The sequence below is a fragment of the Megalobrama amblycephala genome, linkage group LG5 (assembly GCF_018812025.1).
Source record: "Megalobrama amblycephala isolate DHTTF-2021 linkage group LG5, ASM1881202v1, whole genome shotgun sequence".
NCBI classification, from domain to species: Eukaryota; Metazoa; Chordata; class Actinopteri; order Cypriniformes; family Xenocyprididae; genus Megalobrama; species Megalobrama amblycephala.
In genome coordinates, this window is record NC_063048.1 from 25,856,869 (window position 1) to 25,869,736 (window position 12,868).

The 12,868-nt window shown below is 36.7% G+C and overlaps 1 protein-coding gene and 1 long non-coding RNA gene across 2 annotated transcripts in view; one reads left to right on the top strand and one right to left on the bottom strand.

Annotated features, from left to right (window-relative positions):
* The window catches only part of LOC125268899, an 85,710-nt gene extending 81,880 nt beyond the window's left edge, over positions 1–3,830 (bottom strand). Inside the window, exons 1-2 of the long non-coding RNA XR_007184997.1 lie at positions 3,693–3,830; positions 2,140–2,348 (exon numbers count right to left, since the gene is read on the bottom strand). This is a non-coding gene — a long non-coding RNA (uncharacterized LOC125268899). The remainder of the gene's footprint in view (positions 1–2,139; positions 2,349–3,692) is intronic.
* A 70-nt stretch (positions 3,831–3,900) lies between these two features.
* The window catches only part of greb1 (growth regulating estrogen receptor binding 1), a 31,655-nt gene continuing 22,687 nt past the window's right edge, over positions 3,901–12,868 (top strand). Inside the window, exon 1 of the mRNA XM_048191501.1 lies at positions 3,901–4,044. The gene's annotated coding sequence lies outside the window, so the exon portion shown is untranslated. The remainder of the gene's footprint in view (positions 4,045–12,868) is intronic.

The window sequence follows — 12,868 nt, forward strand, 5'->3', positions numbered from 1 at the left end:
CAATGCCAGGGGCAGACTCTGATCATTTTCTCTTCTGAAGGTTAAACTTAGATAACCTGCCTTTGGCATTTAATCAGCTACTTGTTAAATACTCTTTTGGTAATAAAATAATTTAAAATTTTATTGCTTCTCAAATAAGGCTCTTTTTAAATGGATTTAACGACTTTGTTAAGGCTTTGCTGAACGCATCCCTAGTTAGGCTAGTGTGTAAAAGCCTAATGGTAATGATATGCTTTACAGCTTGCAAAATCGCAATGATATTCATTAAAATGACTTTGGTAATCACTGTGTGTAAATTAGAAATACCTGTCCCATCGGCAGATATTTAAAGGGATAGCATCCCACCACTCAGTTAATGTTCATTTTACATATAAAAATACATTTTGTAACATTTGAAGTTGTATAAATTCAAATAGGCCTATGAATGTTTTCTGAACAAACATGAATTACCTATATTTATTCATTTAGATTAATAATGCTGTAAACACTTGTTTTTCATTGTTAGTTCATTATTCCTATTTCCTAATGCATTAACTAATGATCATTTTACTTGTATATTTTTAACATTTCAAGACTAATTAAAAATTAATGTATTATGAACAATAATTAACTATATTTATTCATTTGCATTAATAAATGTGGTAAACCTATGAACTATACCTACAAAACTGCATGCATTTTGCAGAAAAACATTGTTTTGGTTATGCTTCGGCTCTGCTAATGAATACGGTTATCCAACTGCTCAGTCCACTACTAGGCTTAAAGGGGTGGTTGATCATGAGTGCACTTTTAACTTTAGTGTAATGTTGCTGTTAAGAGTATAAGAATTGTTGTAGTAGAGTGTTGTTACCATGCCATCATTTTACGCTGGACTGCTTCACAAACGATGGTCAATTCAACGCTGGATTTGAACAACTCCACAGCAAGTACATAAATTTATCCAATAACCATTCAGAAATGTCCAGATGCATTCTATAAGTTGTAAGTTCTTCCCGAGTCTCTCCATCAGTGTCCGAATCCAGTTTGAACAACGTAAGGTTGAATACCGTTACTGACAATCGTCTCCAGCTTTGTTGTTGTTGAGCAACTGAAGCACAAGCTGTTAAGGCCCCGCCCTCTTCTGGAAAGGGGGCCAGGAACAGCAGCTTATTTGCATTTAAAGGGACACACACACAAAACGGCATGTTTTTGCTCACACCCAAATAGGGGCAAATTTGACAAGCTATAATAAATGATCTCTGGAGTATTTTGAGCTGAAACTTCACAGACACATTCTGGGGACACCAGAGACTTATATTACATCTTGTGAAAGGGGCATTAGAGAACACCTTTAGAGACATATAACCATCTTAAATGGAAAGGATATCAAGCTTACTAGCTGAAGACGTTACTGTAGCTACACCCATTAATAAACACGTTACTTCCTTGAAAATAAATTCCGGCACAGCGCAAAAACAATTAATAATGAAATGACCCTTCACAATAGATAACGGTTGAACTGTTAAAAGTATAACATATTGCAATTTATCTGTTCAATAAATCATCTATGTGTCGCTTTTACAAAAATCTCCAAAAATTTATGTTGATTCTTGTTTTATTACAAGCTGTAGCGTTCTCTTTTTGCCAGCAGACTCTCCTTTGTTCAGCGTTATTATAAAACGGGTGAATCCCCAGCTTTTCGAGATTTAGCGTGTACTATATCAATTAACTTATACCACTCCCACACTATATATGCGTCAAAGTAGCCAGAGCAACTTTTCTCTATTTACAGATATGACGAGAGTCACGAGACACACATGGGCAAGTGACGCATGTACGCAATTTCTAGCAAAAACCTAAAAATATACGCTTATAACAGGCTTACCATAATGAAATACCTTTTGAAAAAAGGATTGATGATGCATTGACTTCATTGTTTAAATTCTGTTAATTTTCAATAAAAAAGGGTTACATGGTGTACCTTTAACTAATTAAACTTTACTGTAAAGTGTTACCAGTTTAGAGTCAGCAACATTTAGTCATTTTGGGTAAAAAAGTCTGCCCTGCAAAAGGTTGCTTTACAATGTTGATGTCACTCTTGGTTAAGTAAAGACCACCAAAAAGGTCCAAAGTATTATTTGAAGAAAAAAAATCTTTCACCTTCCAACATTTCCTTTTGAAGACTTGATTGTCTGCCCTTCAGAGTCCAGATATGGTCGTGCTTCCTGTCCACTGACACCCATATAAATGGCCTTATTATCTCCTATTGGGGTGGGGGAACCTGGTGTGGTCTAGTCCAATGAATCACCAGCAAGCTTTCCTTTTTTTGGCCAAGCTCCAGCTCTTGTTTTCTCATCAGGTTCCGGTGCCTGTTAATGACAAAGTAACAATAACTCACCTGGATTAAAAGCCTAAATCTACAGTTGAGTGGCAGTGTGACCAGCTAATGAGGTACATTTGAGTAAATTGTTGACAGTGTTCTTCACAGAGAGGGAGGGGCTATCTTTAATTTACCAAAGCTATGACAACAGCGGAAAGAGCAAAGTCAAGCAGATGAAGATGAATACACCGGTTGGGTCCCCGGGAACTTCAGCATTAGTGCATGACAACCTAAAATGCTCTTGTCACCAATGAGCGTCACATTCGCCTGTGGGCACTTAGTGGGGGAATAAGAAGCCGTCAGGATGACAGATTGCTGAAGACCGGGACTTGTGGGGGAAAAAAATGAGAAATGAACATTTGGTGGTGGCGACACACGATGGGTGACAGTTATGTGATATACTCATGTCAATTTAATAATTCTGTCACCGGACGAGTGGAAAAGAGGGAACGTATGATAGAAGTCATTAACTTCATACAGGCCTCCATATTCTGTGAATGGTTAAAGGGATAGTTCACTCAGATATTAAAATTCTGTCATCATTTACTCACCCTCAAGTTGTTCCAAACCTGTATGAATTTCTTTCTTCTGCTGAACACAAAAGAAGATATTTCGAAGAATATGAGCAACCAAACAGTTGATGGGCCCCAGTGACTTCTATAGTATGTCTAAGTCAATGGGGTCCAACTGTTAGTGTATATTTTCACACGCTGAGGTATTATTGTAGTATAATATTGTGATCATATTGATTGGGTGTGATAACACCACAAGAAAAGTTCTACAGAATATTTCTATATTTGTTTCCAATATAATGATTATTGTATGTACTGTAAAGTGGTAATACTTTTAGTCTGGGTTATTCAATTGGACCTATGTTAGAAAAGAAAAGAAAAGAAAAGAAAAGAAAAGAAAAGAAAAGAAAAGAAAAGAAAAGAAATCCAACCTCCTGAACACAAATAGTGTTGTTACTCAATTTGTCCAGCAGATGGACATAAAGAGTTGATTGATACACTCATGTTGTGCTCGTTGTATAAAATTCATTGTCACATCAGTCTTCTTGATGAAATGATAAAGTACATATTCATACAACTTGGTCTGTTTATATAGTTTGTGTAAAACTGTGGGACCTTCATCTATAAAGTGGAAAAAAAGCACAGCACAACAAACTGATTGTTACTGATTTTGCTTTTATTTGGTCTATAATATATAGTTAAGCTCACCAGTCCTTAGGAAAATTACCCATGGTTTTACCACAGTAACAACATTGAGACAATGCATTTGTGAACTGTGTATTTTATTTATTTATACGTTATGATAAAAAGCAGCAACTTACCTAGCGTTAAAATTACACCTGACAATAACTCTATCGAGACCAAAATGCAAAATCGAGAATCCCGCTCAAACGGTGAAGTTGGGTGAAACCATCTACAGAGACTGAAGGGGCGAAATCATCTCAGAAGACGGTGAAGGGGCGATACCATCACACAAGTAGGGAGGGGTGTCCTGTTCGCTGTAAAAAAAAAAAAAAAAAAAAAAAAAAAATCATCACATGCGGGCACGGGCATTTCACAGCAGGGCTGACCGCTTGTGCTCAGCAGAGTCGCATCTTGGAGATATGTACATGAACAGTCCGACCCCAGTCAATTTCCCCTGGAATATCTGAGTGCTTTCCCAGTCAATTAACGGTAAGTTTGTGTTTGCATGTAGTGTGTTGCGCTTTATTACCTGATCTATAGTAAACATATAGGAAAGAATGCTGTTGCCATACACACTCTGATCCCAGCACATCTCCACTGAAAATCATCGCTAAATACACTTAAATACTCTAAATACTCTGTCAAGACTGCAAAGACTTTTGAATAAAAGTCATTTTTGTTATAGTTTGTACTCTAGTCTATAATATAACTTTTAACTAATAACTAACTTTTTGACTGAGAAATGAAATAAAGTCAATCTCATTTATGTTAATGATTAATTATCAGATGCAAAGATATTATTTGACATCTGTGTAATTAATAAGCAACATGAATGTTAATGGCAATATTGTCATTGATTTGCAGTTGAGGATTTTATTAAATGTTTCGATCAGGACAGTGTGTTACATGCACTCAAGTTTAATTCCCTGTAGAGTCTCACGCTGAACATAATGTGATTGAGGTTATTTCTGACAGCAGGACTCCTTCTATTTGAAACTTTGATTATTTACATTAAACATTTTGTATTGCATCATTTAACTCTAAACAGTGTCTGCAATTACAAATGACTGCTGAAAGAATCAGAAACTTATTGCTATTGTTATCCTATATGAATGGTATGCTCTGTTTATATTGTGAAAGAGTAGAATGTTTAAATGTGTTCTCTGATTTGCTGGATTTCCCTCCGTTTCCCACTGTAGATAACACAAACAGTTTATCTCTTTTTTTTCTTTCAAGGACAAACATTGGCTGTAAAAGCACAGCCATTTGCTTCACAATACAATATTCAACAGATAGAAATAAATAATAAAAACTGAATAAATTCACTCATACCGATATCCAAGAAGCAAAAGTGCACTAAACGATATTTATGAAGGAAAATCCTCGCTTACAGTAAGGTTTGAGAGCTGAAGTTGGAATATGTCATTTGTCACTCTCCCACTTGTGTCTGTTCAAGCTGACATATTGAATTTGACTGATCTTTTAATAATATTGTAGTCGTATTGTAATTTTCCCTGATTTATTTGAGTAGATGTAGCATGTCTACATTAGATAGCCTGTGTCTTAGTAGTTTTGCTTCATTGAATACACCATTTTTATACATTGTCATTATATTTTCAGATAATTCAATGAAGCTTTCATATATCAGTATGTTTTACACAAAAGCTAACCCTGAGAAAATGTATGAAATACAATTTCTAGAAATAAAGTAGGCATGAAGGCTAACTCAGCCCTTTGGACGAAGACAGTCTTTATTCCTCACAAGCTCCGTCACAATAAAACAGCCTTTTCAGCCTGCAAAAGTGCAAACTGTCTGTCAGACTGAAGTAGTAATTATAGAAATTGGTAACAAGAGCCTCAGGTGATCTGAACAAAGGTTATCTTGAGTCTCAGGACTGACCAATTACTTGAGCTGTCAAAAGATGCCATGTATCTGTTATTAAGACATTGTTATAGGAAAGGGCAGCTTATTTTTGGTGGGAACAGCTGGTGTTTGGACTGTGAGAACAAGGAGGGAGCCAGACATTCAGGGCCAGAAGGGTATTTAGTGTAGTGGGAATGGTAATGATTATAGGTTATTTAGGACAGTCTGTATACAGGTCCTGTGAATGTGACACTCCATCCCTATATGATAAGCTTAATGCTTTGATACTTATCAGATATCTTCATTTTTAACCAGTAATATATGCTTCTTTCTGCTGAAAATGAACCAGTTATTTCCGCAGTAGCCCAACTCGCCTTAAGACTGGACAAAAAGACCTGTCTGAATGTGACTTGTCATCCTTGAAATGTGATCTCTCGCAGGGGTGCAGGGGTCAAAGGCTAAAGGTGATGAGAAGAATGAAACGGTGCTATCTGACTGCCCTTCTCAGCCTCTTTGTGTCCATTGAGCCTCTGGCTGGACCATGCCTGAGCACATCAAAGCACTGGCCAAACATTGTTTGCCAGCCCTGACCTTTGGCCTGTTGCTATGCGGCAAGCTTTACGCAGGAGTGTGTGTGTGTGTGTGTGTGTGTGTGTGTGTGTGCGCGCGTGCTGGTAGAGATAGACAGTGGGCAGAGGCAAAGCAGAAACCTGCTGTTTCACCCACTCCCTGATCAACAATATCGTTCAATGAGTTTCCTCTCTCTGTTTCAGACTCTTCTCCTAGTCGTCTGCTCAGTTTTATTGTATGTGAGGAGCATGGAATGACCCCAGCCCCCACTAACTCCCAAGGATAAAAGTCTTAAAAGCCATCCAACCCCTTCTTACATCCTCTATAGAGAAGAAAAAAGTAGTGAAAGTAGCACTTTCTTTCTGTTTCAGCTCTTCAGATGCCCATTTTTAGAGATACAAATAGTTTGTCCAAATGTCTCTAATGTGGTTTGCACCTGTGTAAAGAACTATGTGTATCATTTGAACTGCAATTTTCAATTTTGAGTTTTCTAGAATAGTTATACTTTGTGATTGTTTGAAAAGTAAAATATTAGGCTAAAATTCTAAAACAACACCTTATGAAAAACTTACAATGGTAAGAATATATTCTGCCAAAATACCAGAGTTATGTACAGGGCCTAAAACTAACTTTTTGCCACACCTGCCAATGGCTGATGATTTTTTTATTTATTTATTTATTTTACCAGCCATAAATATTTTTTTTTACTGGCCATGAAACTGTTTTTGCAAAAACAGGCAGTTATGAAACCAAAATTTTAGATACAAGTGAATATTCACAATTCTCTATTCCAATTTCGATACCACAACTAAAACTACTAGCCCAACTAATATAAATTTAAAACATTATTAAAGACAAGTAAACAGTAGTTTTCAGGCATAGACATTTAATAAAGTAATCAAATGTAAAATAACACTGAATAAATAATTAAACATAGAATAATCCTTATTAAAGGGTTAGTTCACCCAAAAATGAAAATTACTCACCCTCATACCGTTCCACACCCGTAAGACCTTCGTTCATCTTCGGAACACAAATTAAGATATTTTTGATTAAATCCGATGGCTCAGTGAGGCCTGCATAGACAGCAATGGTATTTCCTCTCTCAAGATCCATAAAGGTACTAAAAACATATCTAAATCAGTTCATTTAAGTTCAGTGGTTCTACCTTAATATTATAAAGCAATGAGAATATTTTTTGTGCGGCAAAAAAACTAAACGACTTTTTAACAATATCTAGTGATGGCCGTTTTCATAACACTGCTTCTTGAAGGTTCGGAGCTTTACGAATCAAAGTCACGTGATTTCAGCAGTTTGGCGGTTTGATATGCGATCAATATCACTGATTCGACTAAAAATATTCATAATGCTCTGAAGCAATGTTTTGAAATCGGCCATCTCTAGATATTGTTAAAAAGTCGTTTTGGGTTTGGGTTTTTTTTGGTGCACAAAAAATATTCTCGTCGCTTTATAATATTAAGATTGAACCACTGAACTCACATGAACTGATTTAAATATGTTTTTAGTACCTTTATGGATCTTCAGAGAGGAAGTACCATTGCTGTCAATGCAGGCCTCGCTGAGCCATTGGATTTAATCAAAAATATCTTAATTTGTGTTCCGAAGATGAACGAAGGTCTTACGGGTGTAGAACGACATGAGGGTGAGTAATAAATGACATTATTTTCATTTTTGGGTGAACTAACCCTTTAAAGTTACAAAAGTTATTCAGTCAAGAGCAGTAAATGATTTTTTTTCTTTGTCCTTTGTTGGTTGGCTAACATTAAAAACACAAACAGCAGCAGGTTTATTAGGCTTCTGTCACTAGCTAATCCAATACACTGATACTGATATACATGCGTTTTCTTTCTCTACTGTTTACATTCACTTAAACCATAACCGACAATGTTTACTTGGACACTCACCAAGAAGGGCATTTTTTACATTTTTCTTTGTGAATATGTCCGTTCAAGTGTAAGAAGACATGAAAGAGAGTTCAATTCAGTATTTGCACACTGAGACGCAACTTTCTGGATACGCGCTTAAGATGTTTGCACACACACAACTTTACACACAGCGTGCAAGTAATGAATTGAGTTCTCTTCCGCATCTTCTTGCGCTTGAATATGTATATTGGCAAGGCTTAAACTTTCATGATGATGCAGCACAGGCCCGTCATCTGTCCCAAGCATTGTTCACTAGGGGTTTTTGAAAGAAGTGTCTTATGCTCAACAAGACTATTTTAATATATTTTAAAATTAGTATTTTAGTTATTTAAATGAATAATTTATTCCTGTGATGGCAATGCTGAATTTTCAGCATCATTACTCCAGTCTTCAGTGTCACATGATCCTTCAGAAAACATTCTAATATGCTGATTTTCAGCTCAAGAAACATTTTTTCAATGTAAAACACAGTTGTAGTGCTAAATATTTTTATGAGAATTGTGATATATATTTTTCCAGATTCTTTGATAAAAAGGAAATGCGAAAGAACAGCATTTATTTGAAATAGAGATGTTATAACATGATAAATGTGTTTCCTGACACTTATACATACACATGGTAGTATATATTTTCATGTCCAATGGTTGGTTTTCTTGGTTAGTGTGTTAAACCTGGTGGTGTTTGTTGGAACAGTGTGAACCAGCTTTAACCTGAAATTGAGGGGACAAATGTGCCTCAGCGGTGATATTTTCTAGCTAATTCTTCAGCATTTGAAGTGCAGTGTAAAGAGTGTCAGAAAGATGTGTAGGAAGACAGACAGACAGAGAGAAAGTGGACTGTCTGTAAGAGAGAAGGCCATAAACCGAGACACAATAGTTGGGTGATGTTGTCTTGGGGGGGAGTCCGGGAAAGATGAAAGACCTCGTCACCTCCCTGTAAGGAAGCTCTGTCTGGGAGGATGGGGCTGTTGAATGTTCTCGCTGCTATCACGTCTTGCTCTTTTATCTCCTCGACTATCTGCAGAGCCTGTCTGCATTAGCATTTGTTTATTTAACTGCTGTTTTCTCCCCCTCAGCTCAAATGCTAATATGTTTTTTGGGTAATAGCATGGCTCCTGACTAGCTCAAAAAAAAAAGTCTGAAAAGTTTTTTCTATGAGATCCCGATTCTGGCTAGCAACATTATGGGAGCATGTGATTTTCACTTTCTGGTTATAAAAGTTTTATTGGTGGTACTGGTGGATGTTTATATGACATGTTGCTGGTCTTCTTCATTGTTTTAGGGTGTTACCGTGTTGTGAATTCCCAGTGTGTGGGATGTGTGTTGGGGCTGAGAGAAGGAACATATGGCAGAGAGCATTTAAAGGCAAGGGGATTATGTCCAAGGGGATTGTTTTCTGCCCCAGAGCTTTTTTCATTAATGGCTTCACTGTGTTGCCATTCACACGATTGGGCAAATTGGATTCACTAGTGTCCTATACCTACCTACACATAAAATAAAAGCAGACATTAAAGGAATTGTTCTTACAAAATCTCAAAAGTCTTCATTTACTCATCTTTCAAGCCAATGAGATTTTTTTTCCTTTTTTGGAACACAGAAGGGATATTTTGAAGACTTTGCTGGTCATTCTTTTCCATGTAATTGCAATGAATCAGGACTGATGCTTCCAAGCTTCAAAACAGGATTCAAACACACCATAAAAAATGGTCCATACAAGTAATAGTCTATATTTCATGACTTTTAAAGTTGTGTGATTAAAGGATTAGTTCACTTCAAGATGAAAATTTCCTGATAATTTGCCTACCTCCCATCTCATCCAAGATGTTTAAGTCTTTCTTTCTTCAGTCGAAAATAAATTAAAGGTGCCCTAGATTCAAAAATTGAATTTATCTTGGCATAGTTGAATAACAAGAGTTCAGTACATGGAAAAGACATACAGTGAGTCTCAAACTCCATTGTTTCCTCCTTCTTATATAAATCTCATTTGTTTAAAAGACCTCCGAAGAACAGGCGAATCTCAACATAACACCGACTGTTACGTAACAGTCGGGGTGTACGCCCCCAATATTTGCATATGCCAGCCCATGTTCCCAACATTATGAAAGGCATTAGACAAGGGCAGAAAGTCTGGATGTGCACAGCTGAATAAACAGACTAGGTAAGCAAGCAAGGACAATAGCAAAAAATGGCAGATGGAGCAATAATAACTGACATGATCCATGATATCATGGTATTTTTAGTGATATTTGTAAATTGTCTTTCTAAATGTTTCTTTAGCATGTTGCTAATGTACTGTTAAATGTGGTTAAAGTTACCATCGTTTCTTACTGTCTTCACGGAGACAAGAGCCGTCGCTATTTTCATTTTTAAACACTTGCAGTCTGTATAATGCATAAACACAACTTCATTCTTTATAAATCTCTCCAACAGTGTAGCATTAGCCGTTAGCCACAGAGCATAGCCTCAAACTAATTCAGAATCAATGTAAACATCAAAATAAACACTGTACTTGCGCGATTAGACATGCTGCATGACGAACACTTTGTAAAGATCCATTTTGAGGGTTATATTAGCTGTTTGAACTTTTTTTATGTTGTTTAAGGCAAGCGCGAGCTCTTGGGGCGTGGAGCACGAGAATTAAAGGGCCACACACCCTGAATCGGCTCATTTATAATGATGCTCCAAAATAGGCAGTTAAAAAAATGAATTAAAGAAAATCTATGGGGTATTTTGAGCTGAAACTTCACAGACACATTCAGGGGACACCTTAGACTTATATTACATCTTTTAAAAAAAAGTTCTAGGGCACCTTTAAGGTTTTTGAGGAAAACATTCCAGGATTATTCTCCCTATAGTGGACTTAACTGGGGTGCAACGGGTCCAAATTGCAGTTTCAATGCAGCTTTATATATTTTTTAACCACAAATGCTCATCTTGCACTGCTCTGCGATGCGCCATGCAATTACGAAATCACGTTGGAAAGTCATGTGTGACGTAAGCAGAAGTACCGATCCAGTGTCTACAAAGCGAACGTGCAAAGACTAAGTCAAAAGCCTATTACAAAAAAAGGTAAAACAACTGTTGTGTATTGCATTTCAAGCGTTGTATATTTTGTCCTTACGACACCCTGTACTGATCCTCTGTTTTATGACACATGCGTAGTATGCAGTAAACGTCATCTGTATACCAGTGAACCGATAGTAAAGTTGCATTGTAAATGGCTCATGTCAGTGTCGTCGTTTAATGCAGTACACGTTCATCTAATGGAGATGTAACAACGATGTCGGACGATTTTGAAGTTAGAGAAGAAGTTTTTCGCCCTACATCCGCCTACGTCAAGCGTGACCTTTCCAACGTGATTACGTAATAATGCATGGCGCATCGCAGAGCAGTGCAAGACGAGCATTTGTGGTTAAAAAGTATATACTTTTTTTTGTTTTTAGAAAATGACTGATCGTTTCGCTAGATAAGACCCTTATTCCTTGGCTGAGATCATGTAGAGCCCTTTGAAGCTGCATTGAAACTGCAATTTGGACCTTCAACCCATTGTAACCTGGTGAAGTCCAATATGGAGAAAAATCCTGGAATGTTTTTCTCAAAAACCTTAATTTCTTTTTGACTGAAGAAAGAAAGACATAAACATCTTGGATGACATGGGGATGAGTAAATTATCAGGAAATTTTAATTTTGAAATGAACTTATCCTTTAACAGACTGAAATTTAAGTCATTATTTACTGATAATCTCCTCCTGTGAGCTAATAACTGTTGTGACTGATTCAAGTCTGTTAGTTGAATGTGCAAACCAAGGCTGCTTTTCTGAAAAATCATTGTCACTCTAATAATGTGTGATCACATTTACCGTTGTTCTGCGAGATTTCATGGACAAAATCCAGTCATTTCACTAAGAAATCACACAAAAGTCACACAAACGTTCCCTAGACAGATTTCACTCGTGTTCATGTTGACCAACAGAAAACTGGTTGGTTGGAAATTGACTTCTGATTCTTCATGCGTCACTACACTATTGATAATGGACGATGAAATTTCACTAATGTGACCACATCTTAACTAGATTGAAGAAATCATTGGCATCAGCTCTCTACCTTCTACATAGGCTTATGATGCTTTTGGGGAATACAGCCCAGATCAGTCTGATTTGTGAACTAGTCTTTCAAACCAGTTTTGTGAACTGGATCAACTTATTCAGTAAAAAGAGCTAACTGAAAATAATATTTTATTGGTGTTAAACAAAAGCTAGGGCATATGTCAAGACTTTCCATAGCTTTCAGTCTGTTCCTCACACAATGTTCTAATGAAAAGAGTAAATCTATAAAATGCATTATTCATCCTGTGAACGCAGCCTTTCCCAGCTTCCAACTTTGTGTTTACTGTTAGTGGTAGATCATTCTCCCTCTCTCTCGTTCTCTCTCTCTCTCTGTGTCAGTCTGGGTCAGGATGCCCTGACATTGGCTCATGGTGACTTTATGAGGTTGCAAATTGGACACCCTACAAAAATCCACTATCCTGGGGAAACTGGCTCTCTGCACAGCCTGTTGTAAATGATTTGAGCTCAGTTTTGTTCTGTGCAAATCATATTTACTGACCACGGAGAGAGGGTGATTGCCTTATGAGTCACTGACATCAGATCAGCTTATATGAGTTTGTGTGCAGTTAAAATCAAATGTCCTCAAATAACCTCTGTGTAACAGCTGTTTGCTTTCTTGCAGAGTTCTCAAATTAAACTGTAGTTTTGTTATTTGCAGGTGTGATGTTTTACTGGAATAATTGTCTTTAAAACACTAAATAATACTAATAATTTCTTTTATTAATGTACAGTGCAATACAGGGATTTTTTTCATTGGCCCCACACAAAATGATTACGTAGTCATTTTTGTTTCAGAAAAAGATATATTCCTTTTAAAATTTGTATATA